Genomic DNA, 12650 nt, shown 5'->3' with positions numbered 1-12650 from the left:
AAGCAGATGGTCATGACTTGTTCTTATAACCCAAATGTCCTGTCTTCATCTTTTAAATATCAGATGATATTAGAATGCTCAAGCAGAAAATGAAGGGTTTTTCCCTCTCCAGGTTTTCATTGAAAACGTCAGCATGGAATGTAGAATATTGTTAATTTCTAATATTCCCTTTATTGCTCTTGGTTCAGGAAACTTTAGCTATGCAGGCTACTAAATTGTTCACTTTTAATTTTACAGACATTTATTAAACACTTAAATGTGCTAAGGAGTGAACAGTCTAAAGGAAACAAGTGGTATATTGCCTCTTTCATTCAACAAATATTATGTGAGTTCCTGTTATGCACCAGGCACAGATCCAAGGTATTAAGAATACAATAATAAATAGGACAGAAAAACCCCTGCCTTTATGGAGCTTATATTCTACTGATAGATAACATTTAAATGGATAATTGCAAAACGATATGGAAGTGTGGTGATAGAAATATATATACAATATTAATAATGTGTATCCAAACCAAACAATTGTGGAATTGTAACCAATACCACCAGGTCCATCAGGGCATCAGGAGACTCTTATAGTGAGTCAAGTGGAACTGAGAATGGAGCACAAATCAGGGAAAGCAGCCCCAGTGGTCAGGTGTCTGGTAGCCAGGAACCCAGTGAAGAGGCAGGGGTGTGGTGCTCAACATACCTCATTAGTTATCTGTAAAGATCAGCTAAGGGGTTGGGAAACCTGGGACCTTTTCATATCCCAGAATGATCAACATTCCACCACCACATGGTTGATCTCTTCTGCTCTTTTTATAGGTGAAGAATCCTCTAAATTCTGGAATTTCTGGGAAAAAGTCCACATCTCTCAATAATAACATTGTAATATTGTCAGTTTTTTTTCCCAGTGAGATCATTTCCTTTTGGGGGGTGTTCTTGACAAGTTCAAGGTCTTTTGTTTTTTTTCCTCAAAATTATTAGTTAATATTATCCTTAATCATTTAATTAAAGTATGAAGGTGATTAAATAATTTAACCTAAAAAAATGAAAAATTTACTAGTTAGATCTGTTTTGAAATAGTATTTAAAACTTGGTCAAATCCTTTTTACATTTTCAGATTAGTATCACTAGAACATAGTTATAAATTTGAAATAACCTTAGCTTTGGGGGAGTAAGATTTGCTCGCTGACTAAAGAAAATATTCAGGTTTCTACATAGTTATTTGCCAAAAGCACCATCTTTGAAAAACAAACAAGGGCTGTTTTTCATTATACTTTTTTTTTTAAATAAATTGTATTTATTTATGTACATATGTATGTATGTATGTATTGGCTGCGTCGGGTCTTCCTTGCTGTGCGCTGGCTTTCTCTAGTTGCGGCGAGTGGGGGCTACTGGGGCTACTCTTCGTTGTGGTACGCAGGCTTCTCATTGCAGTGGCTTCTTTTGTTGCGGAGTACGCGCTCTAGGCGCGCAGGCTCAGTAGTTGTGGCTCGTGGGCTCTAAAGCACAGGCTCAGTAGTTGTGGCGCACGGGCTTCGTTGCTCCCCGGCATGTGGGATCTTCCCAGACCAGGGCTCGAACCTGTGTCTCCTGCATTGGCAGGCGGATTCTTAACCACTGCGCCATCAGGGAAGCCCTTCATTATACTTTTTAAAAAACTTAAAACACTGGGCAATTTTTAACAGACATTTATTTTAATAGGTGATGAGAATTAATGATTTGTATTCCATTCTTAAATATCATACATCTATATCATCTCTGGTACAATAATTCCATGAAGTAATTATTGCTCTTTTTCTTTTAAGTGTGCTTCAAGAAGTTTATTTACTGGCTTAAGATCATATGTGTGTGTAGCAAATGGCCAAGCCAGGGAATCCCAGAGGTGTAATACCCATCTTCGTGTTTTTGTTTAACCATTTATAAAATGCAAATTTGTAGGATTTTAACCCCCCTATCACCTAGGGACCATCTCTACCCCTCCAATGAAACTATAGGGATACCAGTGACTTCCCTCTTGCCCATTTCAATAGCTTCTTTTTAGCTTCTTTATTTGCCCTCTTTTCATCTTAGACAGTAGTGGCCACTGCTCCCTCTTGTACATTCCCATTGCCTCTTCATTCCTTTGCTGACATCTCTTTCTTACCCACTCTTTAATATTGACATATGTGGGGTTCTCTCCGTAGCCCTGTTAATTTAATTGATTTTGGTCCTGTGGCTTCAAGTATCTAGCCATGACTTTTCTTATGAACTTCAGATTCATATTTCCATTCACCTAGTGAATTCCTCCCCCTTGCTGGCTTGCAGAAACTTAAAACACATATTCCAAAATATGCTTTCCCATTTTCCACATTCTCTTGCAACTGTCCTATAGTTGATCCATAGATGTCTCTATTACTGAACTATTAGTTAGTTATGCCCAATATCAAATATCGCCCTTTGTTTTTTCTGAGTTGTCTTTGATGTACATCTGACTTTATACAAGGGCAGTACTAGGGGGTTCTACTATTTGACTCCAAGGGACACCAGAATGAAGGCAGACTCTGGGATATAGTTAGAAATTTGTGTTTGGAGCTTTTAGTCATAAGTCAAAGTGAGACAATTCTCAGTGGGTGGCAATATTAGTGTCAGGTGCATAGCTAGTGATTTGAGTCAAGTAAGCAAGTCAGCCTACAAGCTTTAATGGATTTGCAGTCCAGCAGTTCTTCCATCAAAGTTAAAGTAACTGACAAAGACAAATTGGTAACCAAACTTTCTGCTCGTTTTCCCTTTGAATTATTAGGCTAAACACAACTCCACTCCATATAGCTGATGCTAGAGAACTCTCTTAAGTCAAGACCTAATCTTAAATCAATCTAGATATCCTAGACTGGCCTTCATTTCAGTGACATTAGTAAACATTTGTATTCAGGAAGCTAGATTTGTTTTCTCCTCTGCGACATCTTTCTCCTCTGTGGCACACATCTTCTGAGGGCTAATGTCTTGGCAATAATTTAACACTTCTTGGAACCGGCTTTTGGAAGAAAGAAAGTTTGAAGATTGGTGAAGTTGTATCAGCAAGCAAGTTCTAGTTCCTTGCCAAGCATCACTGCAAGAACAAAAAGAACCTCTCCTTCTTAATTGTGTGCTGTTATTCCCCGTGGTTGTCCACGCCAGATTTACAAATCACAGTCGCAGTCCTTAAAAACATAAAATCATTAACTCTAGGTGTCGTTACCCAATGGGAAATTATCTCTCGGTGCCCATTTCCACTCTCCCTTGTTTTAGTTAATAATAGCCCCTACAGTTTTTCCAGATTTCAAAAGCTCCTGGCATAGACCGAAGGTACTCAGTGAACTTGCAATGAATGAATAAACAGCAAGCTGTAATTTGCCTTTGTGCTAAAATTTGAACAAACATACAGAGGAAGACTTACTCTCTTTTCTCCTTTTAAGTAAACCACTTATGTCCCTCCCAGCCCCTGCCTTCTTTGGATGTCTAGGCTTTAAAGAGTGTCAGAACTTTCTGTGGCTTCTGTGCTTGTTCTCACTATATTCTGTGCTCAGAATTCATTAGCATCTCATTTAAAGCTTAAAGCAACCCATTGAGATGACTGCCATTACTCTCCTAATTCCATACAGTTAAGTAACACATCTAGATCACTAACTTGGCCTGGTTGACTTCTGATTCTCTTCCTAAGATTACTACGCATTATGATAAGAGCTTGTCTATTTCTTGTTCCTGGACATCTTCTTTTCATCTGGGACCAATCAAGTGTGCAAGATTCTACGTGTTGGTTTGCTCTTAGAGAACTATGCTAACCCTTCTACCATTTTATTTTGACTTTAGCATATCCCTTTGGCTCTGATATTATCTCCTTGTTATAGAAACAGATTAAAGATGTGATTACCCTTGAATAAGAATTTTGCAAGAAAGGGTCTCAGAGAAGTTGTCCCGGATGGAAAATGAACCACAGATTGAAGGCAAAGACAAGACAGAAGGTAGACTTAGAAGAGAAGCAAAATATGGATGGGAAGATGAATGAGAGAAGAGAACCAGATACAAAGGATATAGTTCCAAGGGGTTAGAATGTAAAAATAAATGGATTTAGATAAACCAAGTGGATGTAAAAATCACATTATAAGAAGAACATTTAGTTAGGTGGAATTATAATCTAAATAGGAAAAGGAATCATACCATTTTAAGACATTTGGACATATCGGAGGACGCTGCTATTTGGAATTTCTATAATTCAGAAACATCTTTTGAATTACCTTTCACTCAAACTCAAGTGCTAGAAATAATAAATTGTCTTTGAAAAATTGATTTTAAAAGAGGGATTTGAAAAAAGGAGAAGCAAATAGAATGGTAGCTATTAGTAGTCAACTTTACCAAGCTGAAGAAATTAGAATTCAATATTTTATACATTCCTCAACCTGATGCCGCCAGAACAGTTTGTGGGTTTAGGAAATTATCAGAAGAAGCCTGTGCACATGAGAAATCTTGTTATTTTGATTCTTGTAGCTAAACTGAATATGTATGGGAGAGCAACAATCTCCCTTCATATACCCATAAGAAATTGCAGATACTGAAAATAGTTGAGCAGACGTGCTATATTAAAAATGAAACTTGGTCCTGGAAAAAAAAGTGGAGAAATTAGATCGTGCTTATTAATCAAATATGGTTCAGTGGATATTTATTCAATAAATCTCGACTGTGCTAAAAACTGGACAGAGGCTGCTTCAGCCTGGCAATTTCATTATCTGCATACTCTATTAAAATAATTCTTCAAAACATACCCAGTTTTTTTTCTAAAACAATCTCGAGCTTCTCATCTAAATAATCAAACATAATTTTTGAAAAATGTCACATTCCACAGAATAAACTTAGAAACTGCCAACCCTGAACCCCTCCATTCAAACTACAGTCTTTTGAGGTTGAAAGCACAGAATTAGACTAAAAGACAATTTTCCTCAAGGTCTTGGGAAGTAGCCAGATGAATGTTTACAGTCCTTGCATTTGCTGACGTGCTGTTTTGCTGGCGTACATTCTTAGCTGCTTCACCCTATGCCTTTGTTCTAAGAGTCTTCTTTCTTCTAGCCTAGCTCAGGAATCCATTACCATTTAGATATTTCCTTTCCTAGTGCTGATTCTAAGTGTGATCATTTTAGCAAACACAAAGCCATTTATTGTGGGGTATGACATTAATTTCACATACTGCTCTAATTAACTGCTACATTTACTTCCCCAATGTACTGAATAGCTAAATTTATTTGATAAATACATTGGAGGAGGGTGAGAAATTAAATTTCTACATGGCTCACTTCAGTATTAATCCCAGCAATTTCCCAACTGTAATTTGATACAACAACTGCCTTCGTTTTTCTGGTACCAAGAAAAAGCAGAGGAGATACAGGCAAGGCCTCCCCTAGTGATTGAGGTGTCACTGGGAGCAAACACCAACCCTTCCCATTAATAGTGATCCCCAGAACTGTCATTTATTTCCAAATAGTTGAAAAAGAAACAGGAATCTCTATGTAAACATATTTCAGGGTTTTTGTTAATAGGAAAACTGAACAGTATAGAACGCTGTCCTTTTTTGGATTGTACGCCAAAACCATTATATGAATATGTATTTCCTAGGGTAAGGGAATATTTAGGTATGAAGAGTTTTAATGGCCACCATGTTACTTCACATTTTCTTTCATATATGAGTTTCTGTAAGTAGACCAACAGCTTACTGTTGGTCTCTAATCTGTAGAAAATTTTGATTTAAGGAAGTTTATATTAGCAGAAGCCATACAGCTTTTTGGGTGGAGGTACCTTGAAGCTTAGAGCAGTGGTAGAAGAGTAGGGGCAGGGGAGGGATGCTATACAGCTGCCTCAGATAACCTTGCTAGAAATTATGTGTGGTGAGACATACACTTAGAATTATCACTGCTAATTCCAGTGAGGATAAAGAACTACAGAGAGATTGATGGTGAAAGCAAAAATATAATTAATGTTTATGTTATAAAATATTTGTATTTTAAATATAAAAGTGTCACTCTGACAGAGTGTACTCATCAGACAGTTGCCAAAAGGCAGTCTAGTGCACTCTCACAAACAGTGCAAAAAGTAGCATCAATGGAACATAATTTTATTGAGGATGGTACAATATCTACATTTTTAGCCACTTGTGGAACAAATATGTGTGACCAAAGGAATGTATCTTCAACTGAATCTGCATTTAATCTAGACCTTTCATGGATTATGACATTTTTTTAATGTGTATCCCAAAAGGTGAGATTGCAAGTAGAGTCCGCTTCAGCAGTATTTTCTTCTCGACAAGGAAGACACAGAAATCTCACTCATCTTGTGCCTGTACTAATGTGCTAACAAATTGAACTGAAGGGACATGAGGGAGGATATAATGAAGATTTCATTTTCGGTTTCTTGTCCTAAGTATAAAAGTGGCAGTCTTTTGTATCTCCTGTATGAAAATAACAGTACTGGACTAATATTATCAGGGCAGGTGCACATTATTGCATTTTTGTTTGCACTGATAAATTTTTTTTCTTTTATTTATTTGTTTTATATTTTTTAACATCTTTATTGGAGTATAATTGCTTTATAATGGTGAGTTAGTTTCTGCTTTATATCAAAGTGAATCAGCTATATATATACATATATCCCCATATCTCATCCCTCTTGCATCTCCCTCCCTCCCACCTTCCCTATCCCACCCCTCTAAGTGGTCAAAAAGCACTGAGCTGATCTCCCTGTGCTATGTGGCTGCTTCCCACTGGCTATCTGTTTTACATTTGGTAGTGTATATATGTCCATTCCACTGTCTCACTTTGTCCCGGCTTACCCTTACCCTTCCCGTGTCCTCAAGTCCATTCTGTACGTCTGCGTCTTTATTCCTGTCCTGCCACTAGGTTCTTCAGAACCTTTTTTTTTTTTTTTTTTAGATTCCACATCTATGTGTTAGCATACGGTATTTGTTTTTCTCTTTCTAACTTGCTTCACTCTGTATGACAGTCTCTATGTCCATCCACCTCACTACAAATAAATCAATTTCGTTTCTTTTTATGGCTGAGTGATATTCCATTGTATATATGTGTCACATCTTCTTTATCCATTCATCTGTCGATGGACACTTAGGTTGCTTCCATATCCTGGCTATTGTAAATAGAACTCCAGTGAACATTGTGGTACATGACTCTTTTTGAATTATGGTTTTCTCAGAGTATAAGCCCAGTAGTGAGATTGCTGGGTCATATGGTAGTTCTATTTTTAGTTTTTTAAGGAACCTCCATACTGTTCTCCATAGTGGCTGTATCAATTTACATTCCAACCAACCGTGCAAGAGGGTTCCCTTTTCTCCACACCCTCTCCAGCATTTATTGTTTCTAGATTTTTTGATGATGGCCATTCTGACTGGTATGAGGTGATACCTCATTGTAGTTTTGATTTGCATTTGTCTAATGATTAGTGATGTTGAGCATTCTTTCATGTGTTTGTTGGCAATCTGTATATCTTCTTTGGAGAAATGTCTGTTTAGGTCTTCTGCCCATTTTTGGATTGGGTTGTTTGTTTTTTTGATATTGAGCTACATGTGCCGCTTGTAAATTTTGGAGATTAATCCTTTGTCAGTTGCTTCATTTGCAAATATTTTCTCCCATTCTGAGGGTTGTCTTTTTGTCTTGTTTATTTTTTCTTTTGCTGTGCAAAAGCTTTTAAGTTTCATTAGGTCCCATTTGCTTATTTTTGTTTTCATTTCCATTTCTCTAGGAGATGGGTCAAAAAGGATCTTGCTCTGATTTATGTCGTAGAGTGTTCTGCCTATGTTTTCTTCTAAGAGTTTAATAGTGTCTGGCCTTACATTTAGGTATTTCATCCATTTGAGTTTATTTTTGTGTATAGTGTTAGGAGTGTTCTAATTTCATTCTTTTACATGTAGCTGTCCTGTTTTCCCAGCACCACTTACTGAAGAGGCATTCTTTTCTCCATTGTATATTCTTACCTCCTTTATCAAAGATAAGGTGACCATAGGTGTGTGGGTTTATCTCTGGGCTTTCTATCCTGTTCCATTGATCTATAGTTCTGTTTTTGTGTCAATACCATACTGTCTTGATTACTGTAGCTTTGTAATATAGCCTGAAGTCAGGGAGCCTTATTCCTCTAGCTCCATTTTTCTTTCTCAAGATTGCATTGGCTATTAGGGTCTTTGTGTTTCCATGTACATTGTGAAATTTTTTGTTCTAGTTCTGTGAAAAATGCCATTGGTAGTTTGATAGGGATTGCACTGAATATGTAAATTGCTTTGGATAGTAGAGTCATTTTCACAGTGTTGATTCTTCCAATCCAAGAGCATGGTATATCTCTCCATCTGTTTGTATCATCTTTAATTTCTTTTATCAGTGTCTTATAGTTTTCTGCATACAGGTCTTTTGTCTCCTTAGGTAGGTTTATTCCTAGGTAACTTATTCTTTTCGTGGCAATGGTAACTGGGAGTGTTCCCCTAATTTCTCTTTCAGATTTTTCATCAATAGTGTGTAGGAAAGCAAGAGATTTCTGTACATTAATGTTGTATCCTGCTACTTTATCATATTCATTGATTAGCTGTAGTAGTTTTCTGGTAGCATCTTTAGGATTCTCTATGTATAGTATCATGTCATCTACAAAGTGACAGTTTTACTTCTTCTTTTCCGATTTGGATTCCTTTTATTTCTTTTTCTTCTCTGATTGCTGTGGCTAAAACTTCCAAAACTATGTTGAATAATAGTGGTGAGCATGGACAACCAATAACAGTGGTGAGAGTGGAACAAGAGTTCCTGATCTTACAAGAAATGGTTTCAGTTTTTCACCCTTGAGAATGATGTTGGCTGTGGGTTTGTCATATATGGCCTTTATTATGTTGAGGTAAGTTCCCTCTATGCCTACTTTCTGGAGGGTTTTTATCATAAATGGGTGTTGAATATGTCAAAAGCTTTTTCTGCATCTATTGAGATGATCATATGGTTTTTCTCCTTCAATTTGTTAACATGGTGTATCACGTTGATTGATTTGCGTAGATTGAAGAATCCTTGCATTCCTGTGATAAACCCCACTTGATCATGGTGTATGAGCCTTTTAATGTGCTGTTGAATTCTGTTTGCTAGTATTTTGTTGAGGATTTTTGCATCACTGTTAATCAGTGATATTGGCCTGTAGTTTTCTTTGTTTGTGACATCCTTGTCTGGTTTTGGTATCAGGGTGATGGTGGCCTTGTAGAATGAGTTTTGGAGTTTTCCTCCCTCTGCTATATTTTGGAAGAGTTTGAGAAGGGTAGCTGTTAGCTCTTCTCTAAATGTTTGATAGAATTCTCCTGTGAAGCCATCTGGTCCTGGGCTTTTGTTTGTTGAAAAATTTTTAATCCCAGTCTCAATTTCAGTGCTTGTGATTGGTCTGTTTATATTTTCTATTTCTTCCTGGTTCAGTCTCGCAATTGTGTTTTTCTAAGAATTTGTCCATTTCTTCTAGGTTGTCCATTTTATTGGCATATAGTTGCTTGCAATAATCTCTTATGATCCTTTGTATTTCTGCAATGTCAGTTGTTACTTCTCCTTTTGCATTTGTAACTCTATTGATTTGAGTTTTCTCCCTTTTTTCCTTGATGAAAGTGGCTAATGGTTTATCAATTTTGTTTATCTTCTCAAAGAACCAGCTTTTAGTTTTATTGATCTTTACTATCATTTCCTTCATTTCTTTTTCATTTATTTCTGATCTGATCTTTATGATTTCTTTCCTTCTGCTAACTCTGGAGTTTTTTTGTTCTTCTTTCTCTAATTGCTTTAGGGGTAAGGTTAGGTTGTTTATTTGAGATGTTTCTTGTTTCTTGAGGTAGGATTGCATTGCTATAAACTTCCCTCGTAGAACTGCTTTTGCTGCATCTCACAGGTTTTGGGTCGTGGTGTTTTCATTGTCATTTGTTTCTAGGTATTTTTGGATTTCCTCTTTGGTTTCTTCAATGATCTCTTGATTATTTAGTAGTGTATTGTTTAGCCTCCATGTGTTTGTATTTTTTACAGATTTTTTTTCCTGTAATTGATATCTAGTCTCATAGCGTTGTGGTCAGAACAGATACTTGATACAATTTCAATTTTCTTAAATTTACCAAGGCTTGATTTGTGACCCAAGATATGATCTATCCTGTAGAATGTTCCATGAGCACTTGAGAAGAAAGTGTATTCTGTTGTTTTGGGATGGAATGTCCTATAAATGTCAATTAAATCTATCTGGTCTATTGTGTTATTTAAAGCATGTGTTTCCTTATTTATTTTCATTTTGGATGATCTGTGCCTTGGTGTAAGTGAGGTGTTAAAGTCCCCCACTATTATTGTGTTACTGTCGATTTCCTGTTTTATAGCTGTTAGCATTTGCCTTAAGTATTGAGGTGTTCCTATGTTGGGTGCATGTATATTTACAATTGTTATATCTTCTTCTTGGATTGATCCCTTGATCGTTATGTAGTGTCCTTCATTGTCTCTTGTAATAGTCTTTATTTTAAAGTCTACTTTGTCTGATATGACAATTTCTACTCCAGCTTCTTTTGATTTCCATTTGCATGAAATATCTTTTTCTATCCCCTCACTTTCAGTCTGTATGTGTTCCTAGGTCTCAAGTGGGTGTCTTGTAGACAGCCTGTATATGGGTCTTGTTTTTGTATCCATTGAGCCAGTCTATGTCTTTTGGTTGGAGCATTTAATCCATTTACATTTAAGGTAGTTATCGATATGTATGTTCCTATTATCATTTTCTTAATTGTTTTGGGTTTGTTATTGTAGGTCTTTTCCTTCCCTTCTCTTTCCTGTCTAGAGAAATTCCATTTGTTGTAAAGCTGGTTTGGTGGTGCTGAATTCTCTTAACTTTTGCTTGTCTGTAAAGGTTTTAATTTCTCCATTGAATCTGAATGACAGCCTTGCTGGTATAGAGTAATCTTGGTTGTGGGTTTTTCCCTTTCATCGCTTTAAATATGTCCTGCCATACCCTTCTGGCTTGCGGAGTTTCTGCTGAAAGATCAGCTGTTAACCTTATGTGGATTCCCTTGTATGTTATTTGTTGCTTTTCCCTTGCTGCTTTTAATATTTTTTCTTTGTATTTAATTTTTAATAGTTTGATTAATACGTGTCTTTGTGTGTTTCTCCTTGGATTTATCCTGTATGAGACTCTCTGCACTTCCTGGACTTGATTGAGTATTTCCTTTCCCATATTAGGGAAGTTTTTAAGTATAATCTCTTCAAATATTTTCTCAGTCCCTTTCTTTTTCTCTTCTTCTTCTGGGACCCCTATAATTCGAATGTTGGTGTTTTTAATTTTACCCCAGTTGTCTCTGAGACTGTCCTCAATTCTTTTCATTCTTTTTTCTTTATTCCGCTCTGTGGTAGTTATATCCCCTATTTTATCTTCCAGGTCAGTTTTCTGTTCTTCTGCCTCAGTTATTCTGTCATTGATTCCTTCTAGAGAATTTTTAATTTCATTTATTGTGTTGTTCATCATTGTTTTTTGCCCTCTAGTTCTTCTCTGTCCTTGTTAAATGTTTCTTGTATTTTTTCCTTCTATTTCCAAGATTTTGGATCATCTTTAGTATCATTACTCTGAATTCTTTTTCAGGTAGACTGCCTATTTCCCCTTCATTTGTTTGGACTGGTAGGTTTTAACATTGCTCTTTCATCTGCTGTGTGTTTCTCTATCTTCTTATTTTGCTTAACTTACTGTGTTTGGGGTCTCCTTTTCACAGGGTGCAGATTCATAGTCCCGTTGTTTTTGGTGTCTGCCCCCCAGTGGCTAAGGTTGGTTCAGTGGGTTGTGTAGGCTTCCTGGTGGAGGGGACTAGTGCCTGTGTTCTGATGGATGAGGCTGGATCTTGTCTTTCTGGTGGGCAGGACTGCATCCAGTGGTGTGTTTTGTGGTGTCTGTGACCTTATTATTATTTTAGGCAGCATCTCTGGTAATGGGTGGGGCTGTGTCCCTGTCTTGCTAGTTGTTTGGCATGGGGTGTCCAGCACTGTAGCTTGCTGGTCATTGAGTGGAACTGGGTCTTTCCACTGAGATGGACATCTCTGGGAGAGGTTTCACCATTTGATATTACATGGAGCCAGGAGGTCTCTGGTGGACCAGTGTCCTGAACTTGGCTCTCCCACCTCAGAGGCACAAGGCTGACACCTGCCTGGAGCACCAAGACCCTGTCAGCCACATGGCTCAGAAGATAAGGGAGAAAAAAAGATGGATGGATGGATGGATGGATGGAAGGAAGGAAGGAAGGGAGGAAATAGTTATTAAAATAAAAAATGAAAAATTATTAAAAATAAAAAAAATTAAAAGTAATAAAAGAAAGAAGAGAGCAACCAAACCAAATAACAAATCCACCAATGGTAACAAGCACTATAAGCTATACTTAAAAAAAAAATGGACAGAACACTAGGACAAATGGTAAAAGCAAAGCTATACAAACTTAATCACACAAAGAAGCATACACATACACACTCACAAAAAGTAAAAAGGAAGAAAAAAAAAATATATATATATATATATATCTTTTGGGAAGTCTGAGGTCTTCTGCCAGCATTCAGTAGGTTTTGTAGGAGTTGTTCCACATGTAGATGTATTTCTGATGTATTTGTGGGGAGGAAGGTGAACTCCACTTCTTACTCCTCCACCAT

At 36.9% G+C, this 12650-nt stretch overlaps 1 protein-coding gene across 1 annotated transcript in view; it reads left to right on the top strand.

The window, feature by feature from the left end:
• SLIT2 (slit guidance ligand 2) overlaps window positions 1-12650 on the top strand; it is a 390009-nt gene that overhangs the window by 331316 nt on the left and 46043 nt on the right. The window lies entirely within an intron of this gene.

This window comes from Grampus griseus, assembly GCF_964374135.1.
Source record: "Grampus griseus genome assembly, chromosome: 4".
Lineage (NCBI taxonomy): Eukaryota > Metazoa > Chordata > Mammalia > Artiodactyla > Delphinidae > Grampus > Grampus griseus.
Note: the sequence above shows the minus strand (reverse complement) of the source record. Positions and strands in the feature narration are given on the sequence as shown.